Here is a 17,425-nt window from a genome sequence, read left to right as displayed (position 1 = left end):
ATTCGGCCCTCCGGGCCTCGGAAAAATTTTCGAAAGTTTGAGCGAATTCTATACCTATTTTTTATATATATAAAAAAAGGTAAAAACTTTGTAAAACATGAAAAACTCATATAAATTGAAAATATATGTGTTTTCGTACAAAAACTGGTATTATATCATAAATTACATTCAAGTTACGGGAATAGTATCTTCTGCAAATTTGTTTGAAATAATGTTCTGAGCAACTTTGCCGAAGTAACTTAGCCCCTATATTGACCCTGAGGTAAAATAATATTTAGTAGTAGTATCTTTTAGGGCGATTAGTCACAAAAATAAAATTTGCCAAAAGATGACGTCTATCATTCTGAGCAACTTTGCTGAAGATACTGTACCTCGAAAACCACCTTTTTAATGAGTTATCAATTAAGAGTATGAAATTGGGCTTTTGAACCACTGTGCATTTGCGGGAAGTTTTGCAATTCGAAAAAAATGCAACTGAAGCGCATCGAATGCTCTCAGAAACTTACGGTGATGCTGCTCTGAGTAAAAGAACGTGTCAGGAGTGGTTTCAACGATTTAAAAGTGGTGATTTCGATGTCGAAGACAATCATGGTTGTGGAAGAGAAAAAAAACTTGAAAGATGAAGGTTTAGAAGCATTGCTTGATGAAGATTCGTGCCAAACCCAAGAAGAGCTTGCCGAATCGTTGGGAGTGAGTAATTTCAAAACGTCTCAAGGCCCTGGGCATGATTCAGAAGAAAGGAAACTGGGTGTCGTACGAGTTGAAACCGAGGGACATCGAGCGCCGTCTATTTGTATGTGAGCAACTGCTTCAAAGACAAAATCGTAAGGGTGATGAAAAGTGGGCTCGATACGATAATCCTAAACGCAGAAAATCATGGGGAAAGCCCCGGCAAGCTACTTCGTCGAAGGCAAAACCGAATATTCACAGCGCCAAGGTTATGATTTGTATTTGGTGGGATCAGCTCGGTGTGATTTACTACGAGCTCTTAAAACCGGGTGAAACCATCACAGGTGATCGGTACCGAACGCAACTGATGCGCCTTAGTCGCGCGCTAAAAGAAAAGCGGCCACAATATCAAGAGCGACATGTCGAAGTCACCCTCCAACACGACAATGCTCGGCTTCACGTCGCAAAAGTGGTCAAAAAGTACCTGGAAACGCCGAATTGGGAAGTCTTGCTCCATCCGCCGTATTCCCCAGATGTCGCCCCTTCTAACTTCCACCTATTCCATTCGATGGCACACGGCCTGGCAGATCAACATTTTCAATCCTTCGATGAGTTGGAAAAATGGATTGCTTCATGGTCAAAAGAGGACTCCTTTTTTGAGCTGGGATTCGAAAATTGCCGGAAAGATAGGAGAAAGTTGTCGCTAGCGACAGACAATACTTCGAATAATACATCTGTAAGCACTTTTTCGCAATAAAGGCGGAAGCAAAGTTGTACACCTGATATGTAATGATTTAAATGATCTATTGATGTAGCGATGTCTGCAGAATTTTAAAAAATAATCTCATGATTAACATTAGTTTCAATTTCATGTCAGTAATCAATCATTTGGGGTTTTGGTACCTCTTGGGTACCGGTTCGTGCCAAAGTGCACATGACTAATTTTAATTATTCACGATTTGCATTCAGCTCATCAGTGCATTCGCAGTTTATGTTGAATTACTAATGCCACCTCTAGGATCAACATAATCCGCTAAGCAGACGAAAAGTCGTTGCTATTTGCACTTATTTACACTTATTTATACTGAAAATGCAATGTCTATTCTGAACATATTTCCGATGGTATAGAGAAGAAATTATGTTGCTGTCTTGGGAACAAGAAGAGATATGTACGGTTAATTTTTACCCATTCTTGTACAGGATAAATCTTGAGAAGACGACCCGCAGTAAAGTAAGCCACGACCAGGCTTCCCAGCAGTACTGCTTTTCAATGACAGCCGCCATGAGATAGCATGGACTGTCTGAGCACAAAGTCGAAAGCCACAGTCTACAGTATGTGTGAAGCATATGCCGAACAGTAATGATAACAGCGCTCGCATGCCTAAATGAATGCTGTCACTGAGACAGTTTCTACTCGCCAGTTTGATGAGAGTATTCTATCCGAAGAGTAGTCAAACCGAACGGGCTGTTTGTATTCTGTTTCTTGATGTTCGCTCTTTCGTACAAACTGTTGCGGTGACAGCTTTTGAAAATCGATGACATCCTTTGACTTTTAGGGGATTACTATTACGAAGGGCTGTCGCGAAACGGCTGTCTCATCGATGTCCCTTGAAGTAATAAACCGGCTGATTCTGGAGACGAGCTGTGGTTCAAAGTGCGCTCGCACTAATTCGGCTGCCTAAAGGAAACGGTGCTAGTACATTACGATTGCGTTGTTAGGATTACTTTTGCACGAAACATTAGAGTTTCATTACACATTACCATTTTGAAATGAAGAAATTTTGTTTTTAATAACAATTTTTATTCAGGCCAATTTACGTATTGTCTCTACGTGGCCGATTTACCCATGGTTTTGGTACATAATATTATTTTTTTGGCATTAAAAATGCCTTACTCTTCACTATATGGGGCCGGGTGTCAATTAAAAGTTTCAAAAATAGTCGCGTAACCTTTTTGTGTCATAATTTTGAACCTTAATAACTCGGTCATTTGTTGATGGATTGTTATAATTTAACAACCAATCGATTCGGAAACTTTTAACTTAAACATGTATGACGACGTCGTTTCAGTATTTCAATAGCATACTATTGAAAAAATGGTTGGAATCGACCTATGTTTTCATCCACCAATCTCTGTTGTACAAAATGACGTCAACTTCTTGTTCGGCATAGAAGGCTTTGCGTCATGTATAAAAAACATCGCATAAATATAGGCTGCACAATATTTCTTTGCCTAGTTGATGTTTGACTGTGAATGAAACAAGTAGCTCGTCCAGTGAGCTGATGACTGGATTGTATATGCGTTCACTTGCTGGATTGTCGCTTTTGCATTATTTGTTGGTAAAATTTCCTGTTGTCTGCGCAACACCGTGTTCGCTTGAGTATCTTATATATCATCTAGCTATTGAAGAATCGAATCAGTGTGGTTACCGATTCATTTGAAATATCCCATGTATTTAGCAAATTTTTGGTCGATTTTGCCATTAAAAATGCCTTACACTTCGCTTCCGATGCTAGGTGTCAATTTAAAACATGCAAAACTAATCGCGTAACATTTTTCTGTCATAATTTTGAACGCTTATAACTCAGTCATTTGTTGATGGATTTATACAATCTAACAACCAATCGATTCGGAAACATTTAACTTAAACTTATGAGATAACTTCATTTGAATATTTCAATTGCATACCATTGAAAAATTGGTTTGAATTGAGTTTTTTATTTTGGTTCTCTGGTAACTATCAGGCCAATTTAGAATTATCGGCGATAGATTTTTCGTATCTAATTTGCAGCGCTTGTTCCTCGATGATTTGTTAATCGATTTTCCTAATTTAAATGATTCCAAAGCTTCAATATTGTAAGCTTAAAAATGTTTTAATTTGTCAACGGATCGGTTTGCTTACTTAAATCTCCATTCCCATACGAACAAAACGTGATAATGTGGCTGAACAAGCTGTTGTCCCACCAGGAATTGAACGCTTCAAAAGATTCAAAATTAAATTCTGAAACTTATCTAAAAGCGGTCGCCTCAGTTTAGTAGTATAAATGAGTTCCACAGGCTCACATATACATAACTATTAGATGCAATATCATATAGTATCAAAGATAAACTCAAGGTAAGCTTACCAGCGATTTTACATGTATCGTTTGAATAGGAATCCTCGTAGAATTTGGTTAACCGCCAGTTTCAATTCAATTATTATTTGCTTCAAAACAATAAGCTCCTGACGGCTACACGCGTTGTAACTATGAGAATGTTTATTCATGTGTTAATAACATCAAGTTACAATATGAACATAATTTCGGAATTTTGTTGCGCATCCATTCCGTATATTCCTAACATGCCAAGCGAAAATCAATGTAAGTAACTAAATATTTTATGCGGACTGTTTCACATGTTTTCTTCCTCGTATTGTTGCCATATTATTTACCGACACTTTCTGAAGATTATCGACGATTTTGAAGGATTAATAAAATTACACCATTACTGAGATTACTGGTACAACATTCTCATGGATCGATTAACTGTTTATAAAATTAATAAGTCCACCCAGTGAACGACCATTACTAGGTTAAAACTGGGGGTAAATAAACGACATAAATCAAATCAAATTAATAGGTTTGTACGTTTCTCGGAAATGATCATCAGAAAATATAATAGTTTCATTTGTTCTGGTTTAAATCTTTAGGTTGTTTGTATCTAAAATTGAGCTTTTAAGTAACTTTGAAGTGTAGTAAAGTTTAGTGTATCATCATAATTATCATCTTTATTTTTGTATTCATTATAAAGACCCTAGAAACGTTTCATTTTTAATGTTATTGTGCACGGTCGTGTCTTGAATGCAACCCTCTAATTTTTTATTGTTGGAGCTCGTTGTCACTCTTCTTCTAGGGGGAGAGGAGCTTCCATTTTCTTCTAGTGAAGATTGGAGGTCCGTTGCTTATATCATCCATTGCTACATAGTTGTGAGTGGTTTCCGTTTCCTTGTTTTCATTGTTAATCGCAGTCTTGGGTTCATTTGCAGTTGCTGTAGATGCGCTTTGTACATTGATTGCAGTTGTTAGTTGGTTAGATGGTGAAGGTGTGTTTGAAACAGGAGCACTGCATTCACTAGTTTCCGTTGTTGAGCGGTTGTCCTTGTTTTTGTTTGTTTTGTTTGTTTTCGCAGTTTCAGTGCAAGGTTTGCCGTAGTGTGCAGGTTGTTCACAAAACTGACATGTAACCAATTGATTTTCATACGTAATCAACGTTTTACACGGATGTATTCCGTCTTGATCACAAATGATGTAAGATGGAATTGCTTTACGAAGTTGCAGACGTACCACATACTATCCACCATACTTCTCTTTCGATGGAAAGAACTTCACCGTACTGCGACATACTTTCCCGAACATACCCATCGCTGGTCTGCGGTGTAAGGTCAGGCACACGTACTTTTATGGCATTGTCCACCATGTACACAGGGATTTTATATTTAACATTGTCATGATCAACACTGGGCACCCCGTTATTATCTGAAGCAAATGCAATTGCATTTTTTTCACGTTTGAACATAATGTACACACAGTTGGACGCCTTGTTGAATTGAATTTCACTTACATCATTAACGATTAGATGCATTCGTTCCTTAAGCAAGATTTCAATTTCGGTCGCTGCTGGTCTAACTTTGCAGCGCTTGAAATCAATACAAATTGAATTTGGCCTTGTAGGCCAAGTTTCAGGCTTTGTTAAATCGTATTTGCCCATTTCGTACACTCTATTGTTCACTGCACTGTATTGTCTTTGTTTCTGTCGTCGCGACCGTAAGAAATTTTCGACTTTGTCGGATGCAATGCGAGCACGAACTGAAATGAAGAAATTGTTTTAGATTTGATTTATATATACTGTCGGCGAAGGCGAAGAATTTTAATATCTAGCGAATATCAAAAAATGAACACTGAGTTTTGTGTAACGGCTCATATATCTGAATTTCTAAAGTATTGATCCTAAGTACTTCCTTCTTATTCCTTAAGAAACAGATACACTACCATTCGTTAATAATACTTCGAAAATGTCTTATTCACCCTTATTCTGAATAACGACGTTTTGATTTTTCGATCGAATCGTAGCTACCTTCCACAACTATTTATTTATTTAGTGTTTTTAACATCACTCCACCAATTGTCGGCACACTTTAGTACTCAGGCCTCACCGGTTTCGTTGAAATTTTAGAATACTGGTGTGCTTTGAATATTTTTCGAACATAGAATTGAATAGGAAACTATTACAATATGTTTTTATGTGAACAAGTGCTTTCAGCTTTTCGATAAAAGTGTTTGGAAAAGAAAAATACAATGAAAACCCCAATGGCTTGCCCCAAACTTTGTTACAAATTCAGTATTTTAAATCGATTTCTTGTTCGTTTTCACATAAGAATCAATTAACTAATAGCTTAAATTTGTTTAAAATAGTTTAAATTTAGTTGTTCATTTAACATTCACATAGTTTTTGCAGCAGTTGAAGGAATGAGAGTATGAGAACGTTGAGTTCTTAATTTGTTACTATCTCTGAGAACCGATTTTCAATAAACCGCTTTTGTTTGCATAAATATCACAAACCTAGAAAAATAAGTTTTTTAAGTTTTTTTATGGAACTCAGTCCTATTTATATAGCTTCATTGCGGCTTAAATTGACTTTCCCTTTGCTCTCATTGCAAGTTTCCATGTACTCCCCGGATCTTGTAATTGAGTTCTTTTTCGTTGAGATGGCAGATCTTTTAGTACCATCTACACAAATACAAAGTCCGCACCCACGAAGTTGATTCGGGGAGCCCTCAGATAAAAAGTAGTTCAACACAGGCATGTCCAAACACTGCACTGCACTGTGTGCTTCATATAACCACCGCCACCGCGTGTATTGAGAATGCCATTGCGTGCCAGTGCACAAAGAGAAACACGAAACGCAATAACCGGAGCCACGGTGCTCGTGGCGCTGTTTTATTTTCGGCACTGGTGTTCCAAGCTTTGGCATACACCGAAACCGCGTGTATTCAGTTTCGTTAAACACCGGAGCCGAGTGTTTTCATTTTCGCGAAGGCACCGAAGAGCACACATGCGTTGGTTGTATTGTCAATCAAACGCGTATTGATGAAAAAAGAATTAATCATTCAAACGCATTTTTCGGCATACCGTGGCGCTATAGGCGCTTATAGTACAAGCAAGGTATATGGCAAAATCGGAAATACTCGGCTTCGGTGTTTACCGAAGCCAGGAACACTCGACTGCAGTGCTGCCCGAAAATCCACGCACCGTTGTTTGGCAATTACACGACCACCGCTACGGGTGCTTTTTCTGCTGCGTTCGGTGTTTTTTTTTTCAACACGGGCACGAAGCGTAGCCTTCAATACTCCTGGTGGTATGCTCACGAGTGAAGGTGAGTACCGTGCAGAAAGGATCCGTATTTTTGCCATGCCTGGTTCAACAGATGATTGTTTATGTATCTTTCCTGCTGGTGCGCATTAAGAACTTTCGTTTCGCGAATGGATTAAGAAGAGAAGTTCAGAAGAAGTTTATAAATCGCAAATCATTTAATAAAAATCTCTGATTAATGATGTATTGTCGGGAATTACAGCTACAATATTATTTTTATTATCATATTATTATTATTATTATCTTTTATTTTGGCTTTTCTCATATAAAAAGGTTATGCAATCACTTGAAAAACCGACTAGTGTCATATACCATTCGACTCAGTTCATCGAGCTGAGCAATGTCTGTGTGTGTATGTATGTATGTGTGTGTGTATGTGTCAAATAATCTCATTAGGTTTTCTCGGAGATGGCTGAAACGATTTTGACAAACTTAGATTCATATGAAAGGTCTCGTGGTCCCATACGGAATTCCTGAATTTCATTCGGATCCGACTTCCGGTTCCAGAGTTATAGGGTAAAGTGTGTTCAATATTGTACACTGTCACTTAAACTGGCGAAACAAAAACCGTAAAAAATGTTATAAACTGGACTCTAAACCGTTATTCGTAATCTTTGGGACAATTGAAAGGTCTTATGGTCCTACCAAAAATTATTGCATATTTTCTCGGATGCAACAAACATTTAAATCGTAATTTAGAGTGCGTACTAGTAGAGTTTGTATGTCATGTTGGTTGGTGGTCGTACGAACTGACTTTGATTATACCGGTTCTCGGGTTCCGGTGTCGGAAGTGCATATAATAGTGAACCCACTTCGATTGCTTAAGGATGACCTACGCAATCAAAGAACTGTTTTATTCTGTATGTTATACTAGTTAATGCACAAACAATCTCTTGGTTTTTATTTTCAAAATCGAAGAGAAAATTTTTGAATAGAATACCACAATATCATATGTACACGAGAAAGGCATCATTTTCATCTCGGCGGGTATGTTAATAAGCAAAATTGTCGCATCTGGGAGACGGAAAACTCACACGTTATCATGGAGAAGCCGATGCATCCTCAGAGAGTGACGGTTTGGACGGCATCATTGGGCCAATTTTCTTCGAAAAAGAGGCAGGAGCCGCCGCCACGGTCAATGGCGAGCGCTACCGCGCCATGATTAGTTCTTCCCGTTACTTGAAGAAGAAGACTTAGACACCATTTGGTTCCAACGAGACGGCGCTCCGTGCCACGCAGTCGAAATTCGGATGTCGTTTGGCCGCCTCGGAGCTGTGATTTGACGCCGTTAGACTATTATCTTCAGGAGGCTGTCAAAGATAAGTGTTATGTAGACAAGCCAGAGACAATTCAAGCCTTGAAGTACAACATTCGTGCAGTAATAGCTGAAATAAAGCTGCATACAATCGAAAATGTATTAAAAAACTGGACCGATCGTATGGCGTACTGGTAGGCCAGCCGAGGCAGCCATTTGAATGAAATTATATTCCGCAATTAACCGGAAGGATTGTACTTTAATATGAAAAAATAAATTTTGAAATCAGATGAACCGTTTGTGTTTTATTGCATATTTAAAAAAAGTTACATGACGGACCCTGTACTTTGCAAATGTTTAGGTCATTGAATTGACTCGCTGTTGTCTCAACGAACCAGCGTATGAATTTTTAACTCCGAAAAAACATTACAAATAATTGTATTTGTGATTTACATCACAATTGGAGCAAGAGAATTTTTCAGTGTTTTCATGCATTTATCAGACGTCTTTCAAACGCGAATTGCTACATTTCAAATAGCATATGTTTATATGACAGTTTTTTGGACCATAACCGAAGCTTTTGCAATGACGACATTACGTTAGGTTCGCAATGTCATGCCGTTTATATTGTTTCCTACGAATTTTAGCCTAGAACATAAAACGTAGCATCACACCAAAACTTCTTTTCACGCAACACTCGGGGGTTCGTAAATTGACGCTAAAAAAGTTTTAGTTATTTGGAATTTATTTCAAAAAAGAATTTATGTTATTCAGAATATCCAACGTGAAACCCTATTCTCAATCCATCTAGTGGTGTGATAATGCCTTTCTCTTTCTTCGATGGGTTTTGACGCTGTCATCTTTTATGCCGTCATACCACTAGAACCGTAAGCGACAGCCATTTGAATTTCAAACTGTTGAACGAAACAATCATAGTTTCTAAACGAGTATAAGTTGGTTGAAACCATTACCAGAAAATTGAGAGGAGGAGAAAAAACGCGCTTAGTTGGTTACGTCACTTATAACACTCCAGAACCAAAAGTGACAACCATTTAATTTCAAATTTGATTAATGACTTAGAAGCTTTAAAACGAGCCCTAATTTATTAAAATCGGCTCAGCCATCTTGGAAACAATTAAACGCGAAATTAACACGTTTTGTCGGTTACGTCTCATCTCCGGAACCAGAAGTCACAGCCATTTCATCTTCGAGCTTAACCAATGGCCCAATAGAAGCTTTCACATGAGCCTAAGTTTGGCGAAATAGTGTTGATCACGCAATGATTCTGTACGCTATGAATCGACTGCGAAGTCAGTTGCAACAGAAAGGCCAAATTCCACAAAAGGAAAGTAATTTCAAATAAATATGCTTCAAGTTCAATAATTATTTGAACTGTAACTATTGGGCTAATCGGACGCAAATTCGTGTTTCTCCAATGGTGCGGTGAATTGTTTTATTCCGTTTTCAAGGTCATTCCGTATTATATTGTCTGCATCAGTGCGGTCGAGTGATAATTCGAATTAATTAATTTATTTTTGTACAGTGCAACAAGAGACTGCAAAAAAGTGCTTTTTCATCAAAGAGGTTTTTTGGGCCCTTTATTGAACAGGAATGTTCACCGATTGCCTAGGACCGGGTCTTGTCGGTCGTTCGCCTTTTGAGAGCTAAAGCTAAGTTTTTTAATGTGAAACACATTTTTGTTTTCTATATGGGGGTGCAAAATAGAAACTCAAGAAAAATACACGTAGAAATGTGGTCAGGTTTTGAACAATTACAGCTCAGTCAATTTTGTATCAATTATTAATATTATGTCACCATTTGAATGTAAATATTTCTACGTATTGATTTGTAAGTTCATAGCCATGTATTTTTTTATTGTATATCATGGAAATGTTGATTAATAGCTAGCAGTGTACTATTTTGTCTGCAAAAACTCTCCGGCATACCGGATTTCCCTGCCATAGACGACGCTTTTGAAGGTGTGAGCGATATATCAAAGGGAAAACATCGCTCTGATTGGTCAATCGATGCAAAAGCGAAGCTGTTGGAAGCACGCGAATCTATAAATAGAAGCGAAGTTATAGCTAACGTTTCAGTGCTACGCGTAGCTTGCTAGAGGTAGGTTGTTGCTAGACAGCAAGACAAAAAGTGCCATGAAACGATTTAAAGCTTTAATTGGTATGCTCTGATCTTGTGTCATGCAAGTTCGGATGAAATTCCATGTTATGTCGTTTCGCCTGAGAAATTGATAACTACCCCAGGGTAAATTTGGAGTGCATAAGATTAACTTCCAATTTATATAAGATGAACTCGATTGATAATGAGAAAAAGTTTATCGCTTCAACCGAAATCGCAGAATGGTAGTAAAGGTAGAGAAACGCTATAAAAATAACTGCTTGCATACAAAACTTGAACACAAGCTTGGCGAAAAGAAGCTTAAATATCGATATCGGTGTCGCTAGAGTGTACAAACATATAATTGCATACATTTGGGCTATTGATGTAATTTCGTCGGCTACAAAACAAATACGAATCACGAAAAAAGGAGGGTGGGTAATGTCAGAGACATAACTGGATGTCGTGAATACGAAAACAACTGAGATGTTCCTTAACACTTCCGAATATCAATTAGTTGATCAATTGTATGATTTATGCAAGCATTTCCCTTTTTCACATTTTTCGCAAAAAAAAAGAAGGCTTCACTTGATCTCGATTACTGTGAATTTCATACAGCGAAAAGTGCACAAATCTAACCAAACTGTTCTTGATTTGCACTAAACTGAGGATAATTACCTTCGATTTGCGAACAACAAATCCTAATATTTGCACTATTTATGTACCATTTAATTCAACTATTTCACTGTCACGTTATTACACTTTCACAAAGTCACTATACTTTAATGAAGCATAACAAACGTTACAATACAGATACGCGTATTTCGGAATATTATTTACATCCTTCTTCAGTGTATCGTGTACACTGTGTACACTGAAGAAGGATGTAAATAAGATTCCGAAATACGCGTATCTGTATTGTAACGTTTGTTATGCTTCATTAAAGTATAGTGACTTTGTGAAAGTGTAATAACGTGATAGTGAAATAGTGGAATTGAATGGTACATAAATAGTGCAAATATTGAATATATTCCGTTAACAGCTCCAGGTAAAAATAGAAATCCTAATAGTTCTTTAGAAAACTTTTAGAGCCATTAGAACGGCTGATTTTGTGTAATGCTCTCCACCGTTGTTTTTTCACCAATGCTAATGACTGGCAGCTGTGACGTAATCGCTCTTGTCCAAACTGATTCAATTTTTGTTGAGAGGCTTGTTTTTACCTGATTTCGTTTGTAGCTTTTTCACTAATTGGCGGTCCTAACGGCTATAAAAATAGCCGCAATCAGAACTTTAATGTTGATTATTTCATTTCGGATTTGTATAATTTATTGAAATCAATTATCAATATTCTGTAGGGATTCGTTTCTTGCATTCAGAAGGACCAAATTGAGGAACTCCCTGCGATATTCACCACTTTTCGGAACATTTTTCTCGAACGATTTGTTGTACAGCAGCAGATATTTTCTTCTCTTCCTTAGAACGCGTTCTGATTGGCTGGTGTTGACATGGGTCAAATGAGACAGGTTTTTCAATAGTGTAGTATTGTAATACTTCAATGATTTTTCTATACACTTTTAAGTTGGTAGTTAGATTATATAAATCCTTTCACAGATCACTGAGCTATGAGCTTTTAAAATACGAGAAAGCAAACGCGCCTTATGAATTATTCTCTTTGATACTCGTTTTATCATAAAATTGTGATCATATTCCCGATGGCATGTAGCAAAAATTATCTTGATTCGTTAGATACAACAAGAGATATTCACGATCAAAAACTTATCACTCTCTCAGAGGGTAAATTTTGAAAAGGCACCCCTAGTAAAGTAAGTCGTATTCACGACAAAATAGAGTCTATATTCTGGGTTCGCGTGTTCGGTTTTGGTTCCTAATAAAGATGAATCTAAGCAGTCTCTCGTGCATCTGCGAATTCCAGTGTGACGATTGATTGAACTATTTGATTGTAGATCATTAGAAATTTTGGTTGCCTTGTTCCACATCAACGGCTCGAACAACCCCATGGGGCTGATCCTTGTAGTTTTCGTCGTGAATACGACTTACTTTACTATGGGGCGCCTTTTCAAAATTTACCCTCTGAGAGAGTGATGAGTTTTTGATCGTGAATATCTCTTGTTGTATCTAACGAATCAACATAATTTTTGCTACACGCCATCGGAAATATGATCACAATTTTATGATAAAATTATCAGTTGTGTGACATAATCTTAAATAATTCAAAATTAAACTTTTCTGAAATGTTTGGTATAAACGAGTATCAAAGGGGATAATCCATAAGGCGCGTTTGCCTTTCTCGTATTTTTAAAGCTCATAGCTCAGTGATCTGTGAAAGGATTTATATAATCTAACTACCAATAGAATCGAAATTTTTCAACTTAAACGTGTAGCAATGAAGTATTTCAATAGTACACTATTGAAAAACCTGTCTCATTTGACCCATGTCAACACCAGCCAATTAGAGCGCGTTCTGAGGAAGAGAACAAAATATCTGCTGCTGTACAACAAATCGTTCGAGAAAAATGTTCTGAAAAGTGGTGAATAACGAAGTGAGTTCCTCTATTTGGTCCTTCTGAATGCTAGAAACGAATCCCTACAACATATTGATAGTTTCTTTCAATAAATAATGCAAATCCGAAATGAAATAATCGACATTAAAATTCTGTATGCTTCAATTTTTATAGCCGTTAGGACCGCCCATTAGTGAAAAAGCTACAAACGAAATCATGTAAAAACAAACCTCTCAACAAAAATTGGTTTAGTTTGGACTCTATCGCCACTGAGAGCAGATGTGTTTTGTGTCGTTTGCAAAGCTAGTTTCGCTTCCGACAAGAACGATTACGTCACAGCTGCCAGTCATTTGAATTGATGAAAAAACAACGGTGGAGAGCATTACACAAAATCAGCCGTTCTAATGGCTCTAAAAGTTTTCTAAAGAACTATTATGTTCGCAAATCGAAAGGAAATATCATCTGTTTAGTGTAAATCTAGAACAGTTTGGTTAGATTTTTGCACTTTTCGCTGTGTGAAATTCACAGTAGTCCAGATCAAGTGAAGTCGTAGAGAATTACGTAATTTGACCCTTCTGAATGCTAGAAACGAATCCCTACAGCATATTGATAGTTTCGTTCAATAAATTATGCAAATCCGAAATGAAATAATCGACATTAAAATTCTGTATGCGGCTATTTTTATAGCCGTTAGGACCGCCCATCAGTGAAAAAGCTACAAACGAAATCAGGCAAAAGCAAAACTCTCAACAAAAATTGGTTTAGTTTGGATTCTAACGCCACTGCGAGCAGATGTATTTTTTGTCGTTTGCAAAGCTAGTTTCGCTTCTGACAAGAGCGATTACGTCACAGCTGCCAGTCATTTGCATTGGTGGAAAAGCAACAGTGGAGAGCATTACACAAAATCATCCGTTCGAATGGCTCTAAAAGTTTTCTAAAGAACTATTAGGATTTCTTGCCGTAATACTCGAAAGAGAAAGTAAACTAAGAGAAACTCTCATTTGCACTTAGGACCTTTTCTCGTGTTTGTCTTCATTTGTCCTCCAATATCTACCCGCGCGGACACATTTCCGTGCCATGACATAAGGCTTAAAATTCCCTGGCCTCCCTCCAGATGACGAAGTGGAATCATCTGATAGCAAAAAATCTCGTGTTAAAATTATCCCGATGGGCTTGCACTTCCCGCCAGACCGTACGCGGTTTACATCGGGACCAAAGCAAACGGAAAAAAATTGAACATCCTTATATTATCTAAAAACCTGACCTCGCAATATTCTACAATACATAAGATTGAAAAAATACACCCAGACAAGCTTACGTCCTCCTGGACCGAGTTCGTTTAACTATTCGAATTTTTGTGCCGCGGGTCATGAACTGCACCAATTGCAATCAATTGAGACATACAGCATCCCAATATCCCCAATGTTGCAATAAATCCCGGAGTATAAAGTGTGGAGGGAGTCATGCGAATAATTCCTGCAGTGGAGACATTGAAAAGTGTCTCTACTGTAAGGGGGGACCGCATGGCCTCTCGGCATGCCCCGCATACCAACTGCACAAAGACAAGATGAGGCGTTCACTTAAACAACATTCCTTTGCTGAAATGTTGAAAAGTGCTACGCCTCCAGTGAATGTTTTCGCTTGTTTGTCAGCTGACGAGAGCGATGCTGATGATCCTCTTGAAGGTACATCTTCGGCGGTCCCTCATAGCTTCAGAAAGAGAAGAAATAAAAAAATTAAATTCCGAGCAAGAATTTTCATCACTTTCTGGGACTTCAAAACCCCTATTCCTACAGTTAAAACATTCTTGTAGCAGATGACTGCAAAATGGCCCCTTCTTTCAGCGATCGAATCCTTCGATGGCTAAGTCACCCACCGAGGTCACGGCTACAGCACCGTTATACAGTGGAACTGTAGAAGTATCATTCCTAAAATAGATCCTTTCAAATTTCTAGTAAATAATCTGAAATGTGACGCATTTGCATTTTGCGAAACTTGGCTAACTTCTGAAATACCCTTAAACTTCCTCGATTTTAACATTATTCCTTCGGATCGAGATGATCCCTATGGAGAAGTATGATTGCCATTCTTTCTATCGCATTAACCTCCCATCAATACCAGGTATTGAAGTTGTCGCATGTCATGTTACAATCAAAGGCAAGGACCTTTGCATTGCTTCTATCTATATTCCCCCAAGAGCCTCGGTTGGGCATCAGCAGCTCAGTGATATCATTGAGCTCCTTCCTGCAACGACGTTGGTTTTAGGAGACTTAAATTGTCACGGTACGGGATGGGGTTGTCCTCACGACGGTAGCAGATCAGCTATGATCCATGATATCTGCGACAACTTCAATATGATAATCTTGAATACGGGAGAAATGACACGAATTCCTGCAGCACCAGCAAGACCAACTGGACTGAACTTATCCCTTTGCTCGACATCGCTACGGTTGGACTGTGATCATCTACCTATCGTGATTTCAATCGCCTACGGATTAAGACCATCGGAGACAATCAATGTTTCGTATGACCTCACACGAAATATTGGTTGGAAATGCTACGCAAATTCGATATTTGAGAAACTAGAAACAACACAAGAACTTCCTCCGGAGGAAGAGTACACGTTTTTGGCTGGCTTGATTCTCGACACCGCGACTCAAGCTCAGATGAAACGTGTACCCGGCGCGAAAACTAACATCCGTCCTCCCAACCCATGGTAGGACAAAAAGTGCTCAGAATTAACTCATTTATCGAGTTTAGGAAAAATGGAACACCTAATAATTTTAGAAACGACGCGGCATTATACGCTAAAATGAAAAGCTTGATAAAAGCGAAGAAAAGCGGTTATTGGCGCCGATTCGTAGACGGATTATCGAGAGAAACATCTATGAGCACTCTTTAAAACACAACGACGAATGCTCAACAAAAACATCACGAACGAAAGCGAGGAATATTCAAACCGCAGGATATGCGATTTCGCTAAAAAAGTATGTCTTGACTCTGTTCCGGAACAGACGATCTTGCGCGTCGCCTCATCAAACAGAAACGAAACACCATTTTCGATAAATGAGTTCTCACTTGCGCTTTTATCGTGTAACAATAAAGCTCAGGGGTCAGACAAAATCAAATTCAACTTGTTGAAGAATTTGCCTGACTCTGCCAAAAGGTGCTTATTGAATTTATTCAATAGGCTTCTTGAGGATAATATTGTCCCATATGACTGGAGATAAGTAAGAGTTATCACCATTCAAGAACCAGGGAAACCAGCTTCCAATCACAATTCGTATCGGTCGATTGCTATGCTTTCCTGTATCCGGAAATTGTTCGCAAAAATGATTCTGTTTAGTCTTGACAAGTGGGTCGAGACTAATGGCTTACTTTCCAACCGAAATTCAAATGGCATTTGCTCGTAAAGAACAAATGGCGTCAGTTTTTCTCGATATCAAGGGGGCTTTTGACTGGCATAAACATCCTATCTGAGAAGCTGCATCAGCATGGTCTTTCACCAATTTTGAATAACTTTTTGTATAACCTATTGTCCGAGAAATATATGTATTTCGCGCATGATGATTTGTCGACAATACGTTACATGGGTCCTCCTCAGGGCTTATGCTTAAGCCCCCTTTTATACAATTTTTACGTAAACAACATTGATGAATGTATTAACACATCTTGCACGCTAAGACAACTTACCGACGATAGCGTTGTGACCATTGCAAGATACCCTCGACAACTTGTTGACATGTACTCTTCAATTGAGTATCGAGTTCTCTACGGAGAAATTCAGCTAGTTGTATTTTCAGGGAAGCGAGAACCAGCACAATTACAGCTTCAACTAGAGGGTGAAACCATAGCTCAGGTCTTCACATTAAAATATCTCGGGATCTGGCTCGACTCCAAAGACACCTGGGGATGTCACATTACTTATAAGAAACAAAAAATGCCAGCAAAGAAATAATTTTCTTCGCACAATAACCGAAACTTGGTGGGGTCAGGCTGTACCAAACAACGATATTATCCGTGATGGAGTATGGATGCTTCTGCTTCCGATCCGCCGCGAACACCCATTGAATTAAACTGGAAAGAATTCAGTATCGTTGTTTGCGTATTGCCTTAGGTTGCGTGCAGTCGACTCATACGATGAGTCTCGAAGTGCTCGCGGGTGTCTTATCATTGAAAAATCGATTCTGGGATCTCTCATATCGGTTGCTAATCCGATGCGACATCTTGAATTCGATGTTGACTGATAACTTCGAAAAGCATGTCGAGCTCAATTCTCAGACTCGTTTTACGTCCTTGTATTTTGATTACATGGCTCAGAATATTAATCCTTCGTCGTTTGTTTTAAACCGTGCTCACTTCTGATTCTATTGTGTTTTTCGACACATCCATGAGAGAAGAGATTCGTGGAATTCCGGATCACAAACGCTAATATCTTTTATAATAAATTTAGAACA

The 17,425-nt window shown here is 38.3% G+C and overlaps 1 protein-coding gene across 2 annotated transcripts in view; it reads right to left on the bottom strand.

Annotated features, from left to right (window-relative positions):
• LOC131440627 (sodium-dependent nutrient amino acid transporter 1-like) overlaps positions 1 to 17,425 on the bottom strand; it is a 458,129-nt gene that overhangs the window by 239,856 nt on the left and 200,848 nt on the right. The gene's annotated exons all lie outside the window — the stretch shown is intronic.

The sequence above is a fragment of the Malaya genurostris genome, chromosome 1 (assembly GCF_030247185.1).
Source record: "Malaya genurostris strain Urasoe2022 chromosome 1, Malgen_1.1, whole genome shotgun sequence".
Taxonomy (NCBI): domain Eukaryota; kingdom Metazoa; phylum Arthropoda; class Insecta; order Diptera; family Culicidae; genus Malaya; species Malaya genurostris.
This window is presented reverse-complemented; position numbering and strand designations above follow the sequence as displayed.